Source organism: Meriones unguiculatus, chromosome 12 (genome assembly GCF_030254825.1).
Source record: "Meriones unguiculatus strain TT.TT164.6M chromosome 12, Bangor_MerUng_6.1, whole genome shotgun sequence".
NCBI lineage: Eukaryota > Metazoa > Chordata > Mammalia > Rodentia > Muridae > Meriones > Meriones unguiculatus.
Genome location: NC_083360.1, coordinates 14711814 through 14731356, shown reverse-complemented (window position 1 = coordinate 14731356; position 19543 = coordinate 14711814). Strand labels below are relative to the sequence as shown.

At 40.1% G+C, this 19543-nt stretch overlaps 1 protein-coding gene across 8 annotated transcripts in view; it reads left to right on the top strand.

Moving 5' to 3' along the window:
- LOC110555025 (cytosolic beta-glucosidase) overlaps positions 1 to 19543 on the top strand; it is a 127427-nt gene that overhangs the window by 97448 nt on the left and 10436 nt on the right. The gene's annotated exons all lie outside the window — the stretch shown is intronic.

Below are 19543 nucleotides of genomic sequence, written 5' to 3'. Positions count from 1 at the left end.
CAAGTTGATGTGGGAATACCTCCTTCAAACATGAGTGACATCTTTTGGTGGTAGCCTAGATAAAAAAGGACACAAGGGATGAAAGATCATTTGTTAGCTTGACCTTCCCATTCACAGCTGAGTTAAATTACCCCGTTGCTGCTGATTATATATATAATTTTTGCTGATATCAGAACCAGAGTTTTCAGGGCTTCCAAAATGGATTGAGGACCATTTCCATCTCCTTTCCAGGAACCCTCCAGGCCTTTGTTACCATATTAGGGTTGTTGAAACAACCAACCTCATGGACTGGGCTGTCTACTGGGGTTAGCCATTGCTGGACTACATTGCCTAGGTGCTTAGCCCTGGGCTAAGTAGCTACTGGTTCTTAGCCACTCAGGTGTAGATATCTGTTGTTGGGCTATTCATATTGTGAAAGTCAATTTAAAAATCAGTTTAAAACACACACACACATTTCTCTAGAGATACACTAATGCTTCTCTATAGATAGCTTAAATGTAAGTGTGTGTTGTGGGTATATACATGTTCTTGTTTTAATCCCAAGTGTGGGATATGGGACTGATTTAGATGGTCCACAGCAGTAAACTACTTGCCTCATGTGGGCTTTGAGAGGCGCTCTTTGCCCCCTGCAGATGTTTAAATTTGAGGACTCAGGAGAGAAAATAAACGCCAGAGCCAGAGAACATGGAATAGTGCTGAGAAAGAACGAGGCTGCTGCCGCTTTCTCCCTGTGGCTCCTATTGCTGTTGGTTCAGTGAGACAAGAAGTTGGAGATCTCCTGAAACAAGAGTTGGACTGGCTCCAAGGAACCAGACAACCCTAACCAGCAGGAAGCAGCTAAGAGAACTGTGCCCCCTCTCTCACTAGGCCTTTCTTTCTCCTATCTATGGTTGGGGTGTTGGAACAGATTGGGGTGGAGTAGGGGGAAAGTGATATAAAAATGTAAATAAAACATTTTTTAAGTATGTCAACAAGTGTGCACCTAAGAAATTTGAAGAGTCCTCTTCTTCACTCCAATACATGACAAATCTCATTGCTCTTGGTCAGAACCATGGAGCCACCACTGACTGTCTTCACTTTCTGCCATCCTTTATAATAGCTCCCCTCAATCATGCTTAGAGTCCCCATTGTCCCAATTCTCTAACATCAGTCTGCCTCATTATCATGTACAAAATGGCCTCCTAAGGATTATGTCTGCTTTATGCTGGCTTCCAAGCAATCTGTGCTTCACACCAGCCAAGTCAGGCCGTGTCAGTTCTCTTCTTAAAATTACTTATGTCTTTGCATCTTACCCAGAAGAGGATTTGGAAGATCTACATTCTTGCTGTAGCCTACAAGACCCTCGCTTGATATAGTCTTCATTGTTTATCTCTATCACTTTCATCTGCTAATGCAGTCTAGTCTGGCCATTCTTTTCTCTACACCCAGGAGCCCTTGCGCTTTTTATTCCTTCTTCCTGGGTTGTTTTGTTTCTTTTCTTTTTATTATATATTCTTGTATAGTATTCCTTTTATAATTCTTATCTCAGGAGACTGGTTAAGCTTTCCTTGATCATTATATAAACTCCCATCTCCTAATAATCTCTTGTACCCTGCATTTATTTTCCATCATCCCATTATTCACTCCTCCTGCAAACATATCTATACCTTTTATTGCCAATTTCCTCATAGGGGCTCTCTGCTTGGTTCACTGACAGATTCCTGTTGCTGAGGTATGGCGTTGGTGGCTTTTGGACAATATTTGTTGAGTTGGTGAATAATGAACAAATGAGTGAACAAATAAATGAATGAAGGATGCCTATGGTAAAATTGAGACAAAGCAAAGGAACTTATTTCCAAGTTTCAGTTGACTGGTTTTAACTGAATGCAAATTTTAAATCCCCATCAAAGTAGCCAAATCTTCACTTAACTTTGATACAATAATTTTGACTATATCCATTTTTGTTAAGAATTTACCAGGGGTCCTCTGTGTCAGGCTCCTGACTTGTTCTCTCTTTTATCCTTCTTCTGATGTCCAGCCTCTTTGTCTTTATGGGTAGGAATTGAACATTTTAGCAAGAGTCCTTCCTCTTGATTAGTTTCTTTAGGTATACAGATTTTAGTAGGTTTATCCTATATTATATGTATATATGAGTGAGTATATCCTGTGTGCATCTTTCTGCTTCTGGGATAGCTCACTCAGGATGATCTTTTCCAGATCCCACCATTTACCTGCAAATTTCATGATTTCCTTGTTTTTTATTGCTGATTAATATTCCATTGTGTAGATATACCACAATTTGTGCATCCATTCTTCCAGTAAGGGGCATCTGGGCTGTTTCCAGTTTCTGGCTATTACAAATAGGGTTGCTACAAACATGGTTGAGCAAATGTCCTTATTGTGCCCTTGAGGATCTTTTGGGTATATGCCTAGGAGTGGTATAACTGGATTCCCCTGCAGACTATTAATGCAGATGCTGAGACGTATGGGCATCCTTGGGGCAGAGTGCAGGGAATCTTATGAAAGAAGTGGGAAACAGTAAGATCTGGATTGTACAGGAACTCCAGAAGGAGAGCAACAGAACCAAAAAATCTGAGCACAGGGGTCTTTCCTGAGACTGATACTCCAACCAAGGACTATGCATGGAGATAACCTAAGACCCCTGCACAGATGTATCCCATGGCAGTTGAGTATTCAAGTGGGTTCCATTGTAATAGGAACAGGGACTGTCTCTGACATGAACTGATTGGCCTGCTCTTTACCTCTCCCTGAGGGGGAAGCAGCATTACCATGCCACAGAAGAAGACACCGCAGCCACTCCTGATGAGACATAATTGACTAGGATCAGAAGGAAGGAAAAGAAGACCTACCCTATCAGTGTACTTGGGGAGGGGCATGCATGCAGAGGGTGGAGAAAGGGGGGGATTGGGATGGGAGGAGGGAGGGAACCACAGGGAGGGATACAAAGTGAATAAAGTGTAATTAATAAAGAAAAAAATTTAAAAGAAAGAATTTACCAGGGAACTGTACAAATGAAGAGAAGCCCTGTGGGAATTTGGCACTGCAAAGTTAGTTCTTTGCCGATGGGGTTATTTTTGCATTCCACATTGATACTTCCACACACTCAGTTGCTGGAAGATAAAAGACCAGACTAGGTAACTGAAATTTCTTTTAGTTCTAAACTGTGAGCACCATGAGTTTCCCCCTTTCATTGCTACTCTGCATGCACTTTAGGAGTGCATTATTCCTTTTTGCCTCATCTGCATTGTTCACCTGCTTGTAACTTGCAGATGATGCTATTGTGGTCCATGATTTGGAAGACTGATTTTGACTGTTTCTCAAACATAAGTTATTGGTGGCTATGGAGGCTCCTGATTTAGGAGTGTAATTGTGGTAGTAATGCTGATATGTGTATTGTTCAGACTAAGATTGAATTGGAGGCTACTGGTTTTTACCTGTAGAGCTATGTGGGGATTAGAGCTGTGAAAGACATTAAAAACGGCTTCCTTGTTAGTACAGGAGGGTTGCTGATGGTGAATGTGTAATTACTCTCTGAAGGTCTTGACAGAAAACTGGGGACTGGGCTTTGTCTAAAAGCATGTCTCATCATAACTTCCATTATCCTTTGCATAAAATTTAGTTTTATTTTTGTCTAAATCAATATAGCTAAGCTTCTCTGAATCTGAAGTGTGTGTGTGTGTGTGTGTGTGCATTTATGAAGAGAGAGAGAGAGGGGGAGAGAGAGTTGGCTTTTGCTATGTTTATTCATGTAGGGTTGAAGAAAGATTTCATGGCTAGGTTGAGGGAATGTTGTGTTAAGTAACTCCTCAGTAAAAGCAAAGTATAACAAAACAAAGCAAAGCAAAGCAAAACAAAATAAAGCAAAAGGAGCCCTTCCAGCCCTTTCTTGGAAGAAGAAAGTTTATTTGGACCTGGAATGAACCTGTCTTAAACATGATGAATACCACTCTTTTCGAAGTTTTGTTGCTGAATTGATTTCCTTCCATATGCTTCTGGTGGTTTAATGTGATTGGCACCATAAAATATTGCTCTTTGATGTGGGAGGTTGCTCTTTTCGTAGAGGACTATAGGCATAAATGTTATTTTTGTTAATAATGTTGAATAAACTGCATTAAGGTCTGGGTTATTTCTGGATACTATGTTCTTGCCTCATTTGATTGTTCAGTTTTCAGACATGGATTTACATCTTCCCACAGGTGGGAATTTGCCATTCATGTTGCATTTGCTTCTGTTTACAGAAGCACCAAAATGGCCAAGCTAAAGCAGGAGGGCTATTTCAAAGTTTTCTTTTGCTTTTAAAATACAAAATTAATTCCACAGTGACCTGGCAATGGGGAATTACTTCACTCTTTCCCAAAGTCTGTTGGAATGACAGCTTGGAAATATATACTTCTGGCATTTCATTCAACTACTGCCTGGACTGAGAGGAGAAGGCTATGTTTCACTTTTTTTGCTTTTAGACAAACTATGTTTTACCCTTTTTGTATATGTATACACATATTGATACATATGTATAATACATATGTAGATGCATGTAACCATTAATAAAAGAAGAGGTCATGATTTAGAAAGAAAGCAATAAGGGGTATAGGGGAAGGATTGGATGGAAGAAAGGGACGAGGAAAAAGATATGATTTTACCACCCAAATAGAAGAAGTATTAGTAAGAATGATATCAAACAATAAAGTTGTTAGGTTGGATTTTTTCTTTTTTCTTTTTAAACAGGGTCTTATTATGTAACTCTCCCTGGCATGGAATACATTACTTAGACTCAAATTCATAGAAATCTGCCTCCCTCTGCCTCTTGAGTGCTGGTATTAAAGGCATTATGTCCATCTCAATGCTGGCTTTTATCACACCCTGGATTTATTATTTTCAATAGTAAATTGATAACTATATATTTTTTAATTTAGGAGGTATTTATTAATATAGAGAAAAATCTCAGAACCTTTAATACAAGAAGTTCCTTGTGGCTATCTCTTACACTGTTATGTGCTAACTCCTTTTACAAAATGATATTTTCACTCAGCTTTATTTGATACCCTATTGATCTGTATTGCTATGATGAGGAAATTGAGACACAGGTGGGCTAAGAAATAATTTGTAGAGTCACAGCCTGTATCTAACCCCACATTAAATATCAAATTTCAGTTGTTCATTGCACTTCAGAGATATTCTAAAGACTTGGGCTAAGGGCACACTGCTCTCTTTTGTCAGACCCCTGTGACTTTACTGAGATCTGCAGAGATTCAGATGGAAGCGACATGGTGGCTGGCAGCCAATGGTTTTCTCCACCCACATTACTCATGTTTTTTGTTTGTTTGTTTGTTTCTTGTTTGTTTGTTTGTTTTTTATGTCTTTTGGAACTTCTGAGGGTATTCTCAGTCTTTTGGAAAGAAGACTCATTTCTGAGTCTGTGAATAAGGAAGCAATTGTAGGCCTTCTGTTCTTTGAGAGACTTGAATTTCTCATCTTCGGATATTTGGAATAAGCATCTCAGCAACCAGGAGAAATCCTGGGTCACAACTGTAAGGGGAAATTAGTCTAGAGGTCCATATCTTAGTTGTATTTTCATGATATTGGAATTATGTGGATTGTTTTGTTTATGCTGTTTAATTTAAGAGTTAACAGTTCCATCTGGAATGAACAGGGCATTAAGAACTATGGAAGTCTTCCATGAAAAGTATAATTTTTAATCAATGTTTATTAAGTATTCAACCTACACCATAGTTATAGAGTCAACATATCAGCAATGGCAAGTATATAGAACTCTGGTATGTTAAGAAAAAGCTCACATTTTTATATACAATGAAATTATTTGATCAGTTTTTGTATTTTTTATTTTTATTAATTACAGTTTATTCACTTTATATCCCCCCTATAACTCCCTCCTCCCCTTCTAAGCCCACACTTCCTCCCCGTCCTCCACCCATGTCCCTCCCCAAGTCCACTGATAGGAGAAGTCTTCCTCTCCTTCCTTCTGATCCTAGTCTCTCAGGTCTCATCAGGAGTGGCTGCATTGTCTTCCTCTGTGGCCTGGTAAGGCTACTCCCCACTCAGGGGGAGGTGATCAAAGAGCAGGCCAATCAGTTCATGTCAGAGACAGTCCCTGTTCCTATTACTATGGAACCCACTTGGACACTGAACTGCCATGGGCTACATCTGTGCAAGGGTTCTAGGTTATTTCCATTCATGGTCTTTAGATGAAGTATCAGTCTCAGAAAAGACCCCTGTGTCCAGATTTTTGGTTCTGTTGCTTTCCTTGTGGAGCAACTCTCCAGGTCTTTCTATCTTCCCCTTCTTTCATACGATTCCCTGTACTCTGCCGGAAGTTTGGCTATAAGTCTCAGCATCTGCCTTGATACCCTGCAGGGTAGAGCCTTTCAGAGGACCTCTGTGGTAGGCTCCTGTCCTGTTCCCTGTTTTCTCCCTCTTCTGATGTCCATCCTCTTTGCCTTTCTGAATGGGGATTGAGCATCTTAGCCAGAGCTCTCCTTGCTTAGCTTCTTTAGGTGTACAGATTTTAGTATGTTTATCATATATATCTAATATCCACTTATGAGTAAGTGTATACCATGTGTGTCTTTCTGATTCTGGGATACCTCACTCAGGATGATCTTTTCCAGTTCTCACCATTTGCCTGCAAATTTCATAATTTCCTTGTTTTTAATTGCTGAGTAATATTCCATTGTAGATGCACCACAATTTCTGTATCCATTCCTCAACTGGGGGGCATTTGGATTGATTCCAGCTTCTGACTATTCCAAATAAAGCTGCTACAAACATTGTTGTGTAAATGTCCTTGTCGTATACTTGAACATCTTTTAGATATATGTCTAGGGGTGGTATAGCTGGATCTTGAGGAAGCACTATTCCTAATTGTCTGAGAAAGTGCCAGATTGATTTCAGTATGGTTGTACAAGTTTACATTCCCACTAGCAGTGGAGTAGGGTTCCCCTTTCTCCACAACCTCTCCAGCATGTGTTGTCACTTGAGTTTTTGTTGATCAGTTTTTTTTTAATAGTTAGAGACAATTTTAATGAACTTGGGCCATATTTAAGCTTACTTTTGGGCATTTTGTGCTTCTTAAGCCAAATATTGTTCAATTCTAGAGGTGTAAGGACTCTAAAGGCTTTCACAGTCATATACATTAATATTGTTAAGAGCTGCTTACAGCATTGGCTAATTAAGCATACATGTTTCCTGAGCTCTGTAAGCTTCTATGCAGCATATTTCATTGTTATTTTATCCTGGAATCTCTTATGGTTTCAGTGTATGTGTCCTCCCCGCCTCTACACCCCATTCATATGCTAGAACATGAGAACCACTGTAGTGGTTTTAAACTTCTAAGGGATCATGGCATGTAGCAGAACCCTCATGAATGGGATTAAGGCTTCATCAAAAGGCTACAGAAAACTTGACATGTTCTGGTGTGCTTGTTCTGTCCACTGAGGATGTAGCAAGGAGACCCTCCCCAGATGCTGCATGATGGCCTCTGCCTCTTGGACTTCCTACTTGCAGAAGTTTAAGGCTTTAGTATCTGGGAGTACTAGTGTTGATTCAATGATATGCACCTTCACGGATTTTCATCAGGTAGGATCACCATTTAGTTGTGCACACTTATCAACCCAAATCCACTGAGTATGCATAGGTACTTTCTGAGGTAGGGTCATACAGAAACATGGAATCTGTCTGCACTAGAGTAAGTTAAACTGATGAGATAATTATATCTTGAAATGTTTAGGTAGTTAAGAAGTTGCTTAACTACATAATACAAACTAACAATAATGTATAAATTAATGTCTACTGAGGGATACAGTAGGCATACCATAGACGCCCTAGGTGAATTTATCTTAGATCTAAGTAATCAATCCAAGTACATTTATTCTTTGTTTACCAACATTAACAAAGTACTTATCTATTATCAATTTTCTCAACTCTGTGGCTAAATCCCCCACAAGAAGCAACCTACATGGGAGGGAGCTTATTTTGGCTTACACTTCTAGAGAACACGGTCCATCATGCCGGAAGGCATGGTTGGAAGGACATGGTTGGAAACACTACACGCATGGTCAAGAACCTGAATATGACTGGTAAGTATGGCTGAACTAGAACTCTCAGGCCTATTCTCAGGAACCCACTTCCTTAAGTTAGGCTTCAAAAGTTCCACACTCGCAGAAATGGTATAACTATCTGGGGAAAAGTCTTCAAACACAGGAGCCTATGGGGGGACATTTTACAGGCAACCATACCTGTGTTCCCTCACAAAAGATTGTTGCACAGGACCAAGGCAGGCAGTGGGTAATCTCAGTGCATGGCATAAGACTCTCAACCTCATGAACAAGGACTGTACTCCCCAGTTCTCAGGTGAGGAAAAACACCAGGTAACCTGTTGAATCCTTAAAACTTCGAAGGATCCGTTTTCACATTTGAGTGACACAGCCTGGGCCTAGAGCCAGTGGTCTGTATCATTGTCCTCCCCAGGATGTGCCAGAAAGGGAGAACTAAATGCAGGGAGTGAGCTTCTCCCTGCAACTTCCAGAGGCTCCACTTAGCGTACTGAATGATCTCATTTACTAAATGGGCTCTGAGTAATTGGCTGCTGGGGTTGGGGTGAAGAGTGTCCCCAGGAGAGCTGTTTCACAGCTTGAGGCACTGGGCAGTCAAGCCTTCCCTGTTCATTCCTCTCCGGGATTGCACAGACCAGCACACTGATGCTGTAAGGAAAATGGATACTAATTTGAAAACTCCAAAGGGATGAGCTGTCCGGTCTCTGTCTTTCAGAAGGTAGCATGAAGAGCCAGAGGGAAGGTCCAGATTGGCCTCCAATGGGAGCCCTCAGGTTGGGGGTGAGGCAAAGCAAATGGTTCTAACCATTCACACCAGGGTTAAATAATAGGTCCTGTGTCTGGTTGTTTTCTTCATTTTACAACCTCTGAAGGAGTGTGGTTTCCAATAAGGAACTTCATGATCTATCCAATCACTCCAGCCCCTGATGTGAGCTACTATCTGGTTTCCCACGAAGGAAACTGCAATACTTAGTTCTCATTTTTCCTGTGGACATTATTTATATATTGCATTTTTTTCTGGGTCCTGTTGTTCTATGAATGCTAGTGATCAGACTCTTACATGGTTGTATCAGGCCATACAGTGGAAAGAAAGTGGGGTTTGGAAACTTTCCACATTCTGGTTCTGCCCTCTGTTTTGGGAGTTTGAGCAAATCTCTTCTGCTCTTGGCTTGGTGATCCCATTGAAGACAAGGAAACCTCCACCCTTGAAGTGTTGTTTAAAGAAAGAACGAGGGTTGGGGGTGTAGCTCAGTTGGCAGAGTGCTTGCCTACTATCTTTGAAGCCCGAACTTCTTCCCCCAGCATGGCATGAAGCAAAAACAGTAATGGTGGTGTACGTTTGTGCTCTCAGCACATGGGAGGTGGAGGTAGGAGGATCAGAAGTTCAAGATTGGTAAGGGTAAGATGGCTCAGCTGGTAAACGTGCTTACTGTGTAAAGCTAAAGACGTGCCGAGCTCAGGATTTCTCTAGTGCCCAAATTCACATAAAACTAGGAGGGAACTGACTCTACAAAGCTGTCTTCTGACCTCTGTATATGTGTCACATATGCAAGCCACAGATTCAAAATGTCATACACATGTTAACATACACATATGTATAAATAAAATGAAAATAACTCAGCCAAACAAACTTAAGACAAATCCATTCTCAAATACATAGAGTTTGAAGTTAGCCTAGGCTATATAAACCCAGTGTCAAAACCTAAACAAAGACACTTCCCCATTCATAAATTAGCAAAACAACACTTACCTGCTAGTCTCCTTGAACAAGTAAACCCTCCTGGTCATTGTCATTAATTTGGCAGATAGAGTTCCTTCACTTTTTTTTGTTTGTTTGTTTTTTGTTTTTCGAGACAGGGTTTTTCTGTGTAGCTGTGGCTGTTCTGAACTTGCTTTGTAGAGCAGACTGACCTCGAACTCACAGAGACACTTTTTTTTTAAGTCAGTAGACAACTTTCAAACTGGTTGTCACCTTCAGCTCTTTTTACCAACTTGTTATTGCAGAGATCTGATGATGTCTCTAGTACCTAGAACTTTGCACTCATCTCCTTGCAACTTCGTTAACTTAAGGCTTCAGACTCCCAAGTGGCTTGTTGACTATCCTTCTCAAGCCTGCTGCCAGGATTGTTTACAAGTACAGCTATTTAAAGTAGTAGCTCCACTAGTTTTCATTCCAGTATAAACTTCCTACTTCTTAGGGCTGTGAACAATGCAAACCCAAGGCGTGCTTCCCTCCCTCGGGTCATTCTTCCTCTTTATCTTTATCAATACCTTGTATGAACATATTAGATGCCTCTTTAAGATTGTTGCTTTTTGGTTCAAATTGACTAAGGCAATGGGACACTCAGATATGTGGTTAGACACTGTGTGTGTGTGTATGTTTTGGGGTACAATTAGTATGGGGATTATAGACTGAGAAAAGTGAATTGATTTTCTAGTAGTGGTAAGAAAAATCATTCATCCAATCTATTGAGGGCATCAATGCATTTCAAAAGAAATAAGTGAAGGCCTAGTAAAGGGGAAGTAGCTGTCTTTGAGCAGGAGCATCTGGCTTTTCCTAGTCTCAGACTTGGACTTGGACTTGTCCATTGACTTCCCTGAGTCTGAAGTTTATGCACCACACACCTTAGGAATGTTCATCGTCTATAAAAACACTTGAGCCAATTGCTTAAAGTAAATAGCCCCATCCTGTCTATCTCTTCAGGGCTTCTCCCAATATTACGTACTATCAAAATGCAGAGAAAAACTGATGGTGGCTCAACCCTAACTGGTATATCTACAGCACAACGCCCATGCTTATGACTCTGAACATGCAGGAATAGGGGGCAGAAATGATCTGAGAGCTGGAGGACCAGGAAATCTGCTGTGAAATAGTGTCTTCTTTATATGATAGGAAGCTGCACCCTTGAAATATCAAACAGTATCATTGTTTAACAAGTCTTGTACAGTGATAAACCAACAAAGATAGGAGAAATTTCAGAAGGCCTTATCTGCAGATGAAAAACTATAGGCAAATAATTATTGCTGAGAAAAGAGTAATCAGTATTTTCCATGGTTGAATCCCCTGATATGATATCCATTCTTACATGACCCACTCTAAATGTATATACATATAAGCAATGCTAAATAGACTTATCACATTGGATTTTTGTATATACTTATGTGTGGCATAAATATATGCAAACATATGTATTAACAATAATTAAAGAAGAAGAGCTCATTAATTTTAGGGGGGTAGAAGAGACATGAGAGAAGTTGAAGGGAGGAGAGGAGAAGAGATGATTTAAGTACAGTATTTATATATTAAATCTCAAAAAAAATAAAATTAAGTAGATTAAGAAGCATTCTTTGGCATTCCCTTTCCTCAAAACATTTTCTAAAGTAGGAGTTTCTTGCCTTGCTCTTATAATACAGTTTTCATCTGATCACTGCACTACGTCTGCTCTTCACATGTCTGTTCTTTCATAAAGGAGCCCTTGAAGATAGGAAGGGTTATCACCCTATTTGTTCCTATATTCCTAGTAGCTTAGGAGAAAAGCAGTAGATAGTGATTGAATGCAAGACTAACTTTTATAGTTAATGAAAATAGGGTGAGAGAGCTGTCCTTCAAGCATTCTCTCCAAATTGCTAATCCGCACTATTCTGCAAGAGAAGACTATGCTAGAGTTTTTCACCAAATGCAAGGCCTTGGGCAAATGGAAGATCCTCACAGTGCCTTAGGTTTCTCATTGGGTAAAATGGGAACAATAATAGGATCTATATTATAAGGGCTGTAGGAAAGAGCAAGTACTTCGTGCATGGTAAACTTCAAACAGAGCTTGGCATCCAGTAAATGCCTGGCAAATGGGAATTTTGCTATTTTATTAGCTCCAAAGGGGAGCTAACAAATTCATCCCACTGCTCATTTGAGAAAGCTGCTCTAGGATGTAATCAGTAGCAGGCTGGGGAGAGAGGTGGTCTCTGGGTTTCCTAGACTGCAATTAAGTAGCTCACTGTCGAGTATATTTATTGCAATTGAAACCATGGCAGTACTTATGTAGTGAAACAATGTGGTGTAAAGACCTGAAGGGTCCTACCATGAGCCAGAGGAAACTAAAGTTCTGCAAACCCTCCCCCTCCACTTGCCTGATGGTTCTCTCTGCACTTCAAAGAGAAATACAGCCCCTCGCACATTCTCTAATCTCTCTCTCCTTTCTGCACATGCCTCATGGGAACATTTGTGTCTTTTTAAATGCACCAGCCAAAACCCCATCTTGGATATATTAAAGTCAGTGAGTTGAATTGAAATAGACCCTGCCTGGCCATACTGTTGTCAGTCCCACGCTCGATATGAGGCACTGGTGCAGAGTTCCAGTGTCATCCTGTGTCCTGTGACCTCCTGAGGTTTAGTCAGAAGTCTTTCAAATCCTACAAGAAACAGACTAGTTGCTGTTTTATCCTCAGCAGGATATAATCATTATGTGATTCAAAGTTCCTTTAACGTTAGAGCATGGACTGCAAGAGGATAAAACAGAATCTCAGTAGGCAAGAATCACATACTCCTCAATTTATGTAATAATTAGGCTAAACCATCTTATATAAATTCCTTTCTTAAAATACTGATTAGGGAATCTAGGCATTCTTTGAGAAGAAAGACAGACAGGTCCTGAATTTCATCTAGATTGTCAGTTTGGAGAAGGGAAGGAGAGAGGGAGAGAGGGAAGGATAAAAGGAGAGAAAGAAGGAGGGGAAGAGAGAGGGAAGGGGAGAGAGTTATTCATTGGAGTGTGGTGGATATAAAATGCCCATTCACTCCAAGCCAGTCACTTAATCATGAGAACAATCTTTTACATGAATGTTTTGTTCACTCTCAGGCTAGTTAGAGATAGAAATAAAAATTAGAGCCTTGAGATGCATCATATTGCTTGAGCCTTGGGAGAGACCAATGATGATGACACAGTAACATTCTTCCAACCTTGATATGATACACACCTTCACTTACGTGACTAGCTAGTGAACCCCTGTAATTTTTATATTTCCATTCAAACTGACTATTCCTTTCAAGATTTGGGCCTGACTCTCACAGGATGGTTGGGCCTCTGTAAGCTCAGTATCTTTTACTACATTCCAAGCCAATCCTTGTTGAATCTATCTTCCCAGTGAGAACACTGACTCCTGAGGACAGATACTGCCTGTTCTTTGTGTCTAGGATAGCACACATCGATCTGGAGTCTGGCACATAGTAATGGTTCAGTGGACAGTCATTGAGGAAATCACGAACAAACTGTTGTTCTCAGAAATTTGGACCAGATGTGGAATTCTAGCGTCCAATCATGAAGAAAATCCATTCCTCACCATACCTCAATGGGTATTGTTGATAAATGAGGTCTACCTTAAGTTCATGTCAAATGCTCTCCTGGCTTTGCAAGACTGTGTCAGGAGCTGCTTCTTTGAATTTTGGGTAGACTGGGGAGGTTTTGTATGCAATAATGTTGGTGCTCCCAAAGTTTAGATAGAGCAATATTTTATGGTCTCACTCCAAAGCCTACAAGGAGTTTTATTTTCTAAATAAGTATTGATCACAGCTTAAAAAACACTTCAAGCCCAAATAATTAGAAAGAATGAGACCAGTCATCGATGGGCAGTGCTTGTGTGAGTAGAAGAGAAGCCAAAGTCTTCAGGTGTCTGCAATTTTATAATTGTGCTTGCTTGGGAAGCTTATTAAAGCCTTGCAGGTGCAATGTTTCATCACAGAGCAGTGAACCCTTGAAAGATATGCATAATAAACAGAGTTTGAAATATGTTTTTATTCCTGGCCATATGGTCCTGTCTGGAGCTTTCCTGGATCTTTGGGTCAGTTCACTGTTGAAAGATGGGCTTGCAAGGACCCACCTCTCAGAGCAGCTGTCAGAAGCCCTATCAGAATAAATCTGCAGTTACATGATTATTTATTTTATGTGGCTCTCAGAAATAAGCCCATCCTTCCTCCAGAGCCGAAATGTGCTGAGTGAAGTCTCTTCCCTGAACAGCTTGTGGCCACATCTCTAAGCAGTGTCCTTCCTTGTCCTTAAAAAGCAGACTGGCGAGACTTGTGCTTTAGGCCAGGATGGGCAGTCTGGGTGAGGTGTTGCCCACCTGGGTTTGAACTTGGTGCCAGCAATTTCAAAAGTGAAAACACACACAGCTGCAGTTTAAAGAAGTGTCAGTGTTTTCTTTTCTGCTCTTTGTTGCTCATGTTCCTGTGCCTTTAAAGTCTAAGAAATTACAGTGGCCGGTGTACAGTATTATAGTAGCTGTATGGTGGGCTTGCTCTCCCTTTGTTAGTGACAGAGGGTGGCATTGACATCTCAGACAATGGATTCTTTAAGGACCATTGGCTATAATTTATTTAGCACTTGTTGTATACACATAGGGATGCTGGTAGCTGAGCAGCGACTTGGTCTAGGAATTAAGGAATCACAACAATGCATTCTAGTCCTCGGCATGCAAAATGTATTTATCTGACTGGAGGAAGAGTAAGTTCTGCATCTTCTCCTGATTATTCAGAAAAGTTAAACTTAGAAATGAATTCTGTCACTTTGGTCAAAAAGTCAATATGTTTTTTTTTTAAATAACTGCTTTATGTATACTCTTGTATTGCTGACAAAATGTCCAATATAATATCTACTTGCAGCTGTTCTAAGCAATGTGAATTGAGTGTGGAGATTCAGGAGCCAGGTACTTCCTGACTTTCTGGAGTACAGAGTCTGGAGTACAAGATAGACTTTAACAAGTAGCATCAAGGGAGAAATGGAAGAAAGGAGTTAAGGTATTGAGATCCGCCTATTCATACAGCATGTACTTTAGGAAGGTATAATTTGAAAGACATAGGTCACTCAGGGTAAATTACTTATTTATCTTTATGATCATGTTAAGGATTGTCATGATTTTCACACTAACAATAATATCAGCATTATTTTTCTACAACCATAGAACCTAGAACTTAGCCTTTCACGTGAACATGGAATTATTTGATTCTGATATTTCTATGTGGGGGTACCAAATGCTTTCTTTAAAGGCTACTTACTTTAAAGGATACTTTAGGTACTGTAGTTGGGTGGGGAGCTACTTTTGGTCTGTAGATAGAACAATATTTTATATGGGCTTTATAATCATAGCTGTTCTAAGGTGTGTATTTTTGTAAGGGATAAGATACAGATGCTCTCTCCAGGAGTTCTAATTTGGACTCCAAAGTACAAAGTATTACCATTCAGGTTTAACGCTTGGTCTTGGGAGAGGACAGTGACCTTATTCTACCACATCAAAAGATTTTAGAGTTATCACAGGAAAACATTCACGAGAAATTCAAAGAAACACATCCAAGGCCCACACAGAGGTCCTTTCAGATATGCTGAGAACCACAGATGGATGTATAGGTGCAGATCCTGAGGTAACAAGGAAGCTTTGTTGAAATTTCACAAAGTGGGAAACTCTAGGCGAGTACAGATACACTCTAGAATGAATAGGTAGACAGGTGGAATAGTCACATTAGGATGGAAGCAGAGATTGGTTGCCATGGGAGACCCTGTCAATGAGTATGAGATGGAGACCTGAAATCAGTAGTTACTGATGTCTGGGTTGTTTAGCCTGGAGATGTTGAGATTCTAAGGCCACGTGGGGAACGATGAACCCGGAGTTGTATTGAGATTATATCAAGAAAATCCTTTATTCCTTCTTCCCCATCTCTTTCTCTGTCTCCTTCGCTATATCCCTATTTTATCCTCTCCTTTTTCCTCACTTTTTTTTCTTTTCTCACTTTTCCTTCGACAACTGCTCCTTCATCATCTACCTTGAAGATTGAGGAACTATTTCTGGGGTGTCGTATATTGAAGAAAAAAGATAAAGCCTCTTTTAGTCTACTTATTGAGATGAAAAATATGAATGCACAAGCAAGACATTTTCCTTTAATAAATTCTACAAAACTGTAGCGCAGGATAGTATGAAAGGGAGTGTAGCACATGGGAGCAATTTACACTGGAACATCAGAAAAGATCTGTTATGGGGATGGGTTTGAGTGAAGAGTGGAATGGCAGCAAAGAGACAAAGAACAGCAGATGGAAGGCAAAGTCAGTATCAAGACCAAAAGATATACCAGCGCTCAGAACATTCTAGGAAGAATAAGAAAGCTATTGTTTGTGGAGAATGGCAAAGAAAGGACAGGAAGATATGAAGCACCAGGCAGAGTCCTAATGGGTCCTAATGCTGTTAGGGGACTGATTTTCCAAGCTGCTGCTCCTACTTACATCTGCATTGTGTCTTTTACACTGTCTATACCACAATTTTTTAGTGTCTCTGATTCTTAATGCCTCTTATAGTCCTCCTGATTCAGATATGTAACTTTCCATGTCCCTTTGGTGGAGATCATATGCTTTGGAGTTGTTAGAATTCTGTCAGCCTCATGCCCAACTTTCCTTTGTTTTTGTTTTTCTTGTTCTCTCACTTCTATTAACAGCCATGATTTCAATTATCATCTCTGTGTGAGAACTCTAAAATTAAAATCACTGTCTCAGATTATGCCTTGATCTTATATTTGGATGTCATAAAAAGCATCTTACGACCATGATAACCAAGTTTCAGTCTCTCCTCCCTGCTTCTGTGCCAAAACTTGTCTCTTTCGAGTAGTAATCCAGAGATTGGCAAAATTGTCAACTTTGCTTTCATAGCTCCTTTATCAGTAATTGTCAGTAAAGTGCTAAATCTTATTGCTTTAATTTGAGTACATATTGAATTTGCTCACTTCTCTCTGTTTTCGTTTATGTCACTTCTGTCATCCCCATGTGACTGACTAATATCCCCATCTGACTGGCTACTATCACTCCTACCTGGTTACTCCAATTCCATTCTTGCCTTTCATTCCATCCATGTTCAGATCTGTCCTTTATAGTGGTCTCAGTAAACTTTTGGAAGGACAAATTAACTAATTACTTCCCTTCTTAAAATTCTTCAATGACTTTTCCATGTCAGTTGGAGTAAAAACTCAGAGTCTTTAAAGTTTTGATGAAGAACTAGTTTTGGTTCTTCCTTGTAATTTTTCCTTTGATTCTTTCTGATGCCATTGAATCAATCACTCTTTTAATGTTTCTCACAGTGGTTTTCCCATATTTGAGTTTTGACATGTGCTATTCATTCTCTTGCATTGCTGTAGTCTTTGTTGATCTAGAGTGGTGAACATCTGTCATATCATCTGGGTGCCCAGCATTGGTTGAATGTATTTTTTCCACTTGAGAGACCTTGAGACCTCTGAGCTTTATCTCTCCAAGGTGCAGTATGAGAAATCTGTGAATTCATTGGAACAATGCTATGTGTTCTACCACTTGTATTCATTCATGTGAGACTTTAATTCAAATGTGAACAACTGAATCAAGGCAGAGCCTTTTATGTTGGTGAGGATGGAAGCAAAGAGTCCCAGCACTGGAGAACAATGGGTTGTAAGGTCTAGTCTCTGGCACAACATAAGATGGCCGCTAAGGCAGAAAGAAAGTTCATATTGTGGAAGCAAAAGTAACTGTGGCACTCCATTTCTATTAGGCCATTAACAGTTGAGGTGATTATTTTAGTCAGCTGGCTTCACGGTATACATTTGAGTACTACTTCTGAAAGCTGCATTGTAGTCCATTTCCTTAGCACACCCCCTTTCATTTTCCATTTCCGTACTTTTAAACCTTTTTTTGCTGTTACCTAATACCTGACACAAATCAACTCAGTGGCGCAAGGATTTATTTTGGTTCATGATTGTAGGGGATATAAATTTATCACAGTGACAGGAAGCCCCATGGTGACTGGAGAGTACTAAAATCTCAATATATTTGGGAACCAAAAGAACAGGAAATGGGTATGATGATAAACTGGAAGGCCTACTCCCACAGTAATGCACTTCCTCCAGGTAGCCTCATCTTTTAAATCACCCAGGATCCAGCCTATGTGGGGGACATTTCACAAACAATATCAATCAGTGACAACGAGCCAAAGTCAGATTCTGCTCAGAATTACTTTGGCTAAGGGCACTGCGCAACTCCCACTCATTGTTGGATCCGTGGGCTCATGTTCATTAACCAAAGCGATCCATCGGCCATGTCCCATATGTTCTGATTAAAATAGATCTTTTCATTGTGCAGGCTCCACGTGTAGGCCTTCCTGCTACTGTGCTCGAGTTCCTGTCTCACCCCACTTACTTGCTGCATGAGTAGTTCCAAGGTTACTTAACCTTCTCAGACATAAGTACCCTTCTCCATAAAATATAGATGGTGATAATCAGATAGGTTCATTGCAAATATGAAAGGACTTGAGGCATAATGAACTTTTGATATAATATTCAAATACTCAGTAAATGTTATAGCTGTTTCTTATGTCCCCCTTTTCCCTTTCACTCTACTTTTCAGAGACTATGATTAAATGCTCATGGGGTAATAATTTGATGAATACTACCCTTACATATAGGCTGCAATTGTGAATTTCAAAACAGTGTAAAATATCATATACTCTCTTCCTTGTTTTTTGCATGACACACATTTATTTCATAAATGTAGGAAAAGTGTTACTTATCTGTTCTAGAAATGCCAGGTAGGATGCTCGTAGCTCCTATTATTCTCTCAACCAGGGGAGCAGCAGTACCACCCGGTATTCTGGAAGCATCGCCCAAAGTTCCATGATGACACTGACTTCTTCTCCTGACCCGCAGCTGACCCGTTCCCACAGAGCATAACCCTGTCCCAGATGCTATGCTTTCCCTTGGCACCCGATTTCACTGCTTCTCAGCACTGAGCACTTTGTGCTGACTCTACGTCCTCTGAAAGCTGTTGGAAACCAGATGGAGGAAGAGATGGAACAGATTTTCACTCCTCACCCTCCCAGACTTGGAGAGCAATAAAAGCCACAATTGCAACCACTAAGTAGTGTGCGTTAGGCTTTACTAGGGACTGAGCATTCTTCCCAGAGCTATCTGTATTAATTTATTTAATGCTCACCATTATTCTATAGAGATATGCTAATACCTCTATTTCACAGAAGAGGAAACGAAGTCCCAGAGGAAAAAAACGGCAGGAAAGAGGGTGGAGAAAGAGGTAGGGGGAGGATGAGCCTTTTTGATGTACCTCTGGCTAGGAAGAGCATCAGTTCCTGTAATAGTAACAGAAGTAACTGCATAATTAGTATAAATGGAGAAATTTTGGAAGGTGATACAGACATATACCTAGTCTCTAAAATTATGAATTTTTACATGATCCCATGATCCCTTTCAATTGCTTGCTATTTGTGGCATAACTACTCCCCCACCAGTGTAATAGAAATAGTAGAAATAATAGTTAATTAAGAAGTCTGTGGAGCTCATTTCTGGCTAATTGGCATTTTCCTATAAAATATTTAAAAATTAGCTCTGATATGAAAATACTCTCTTTTCAGAGACTCATAGCTCTTTTTACCAAGAGTTCTTTTCTAAAGGTGGGGTCTCATATTGGGGC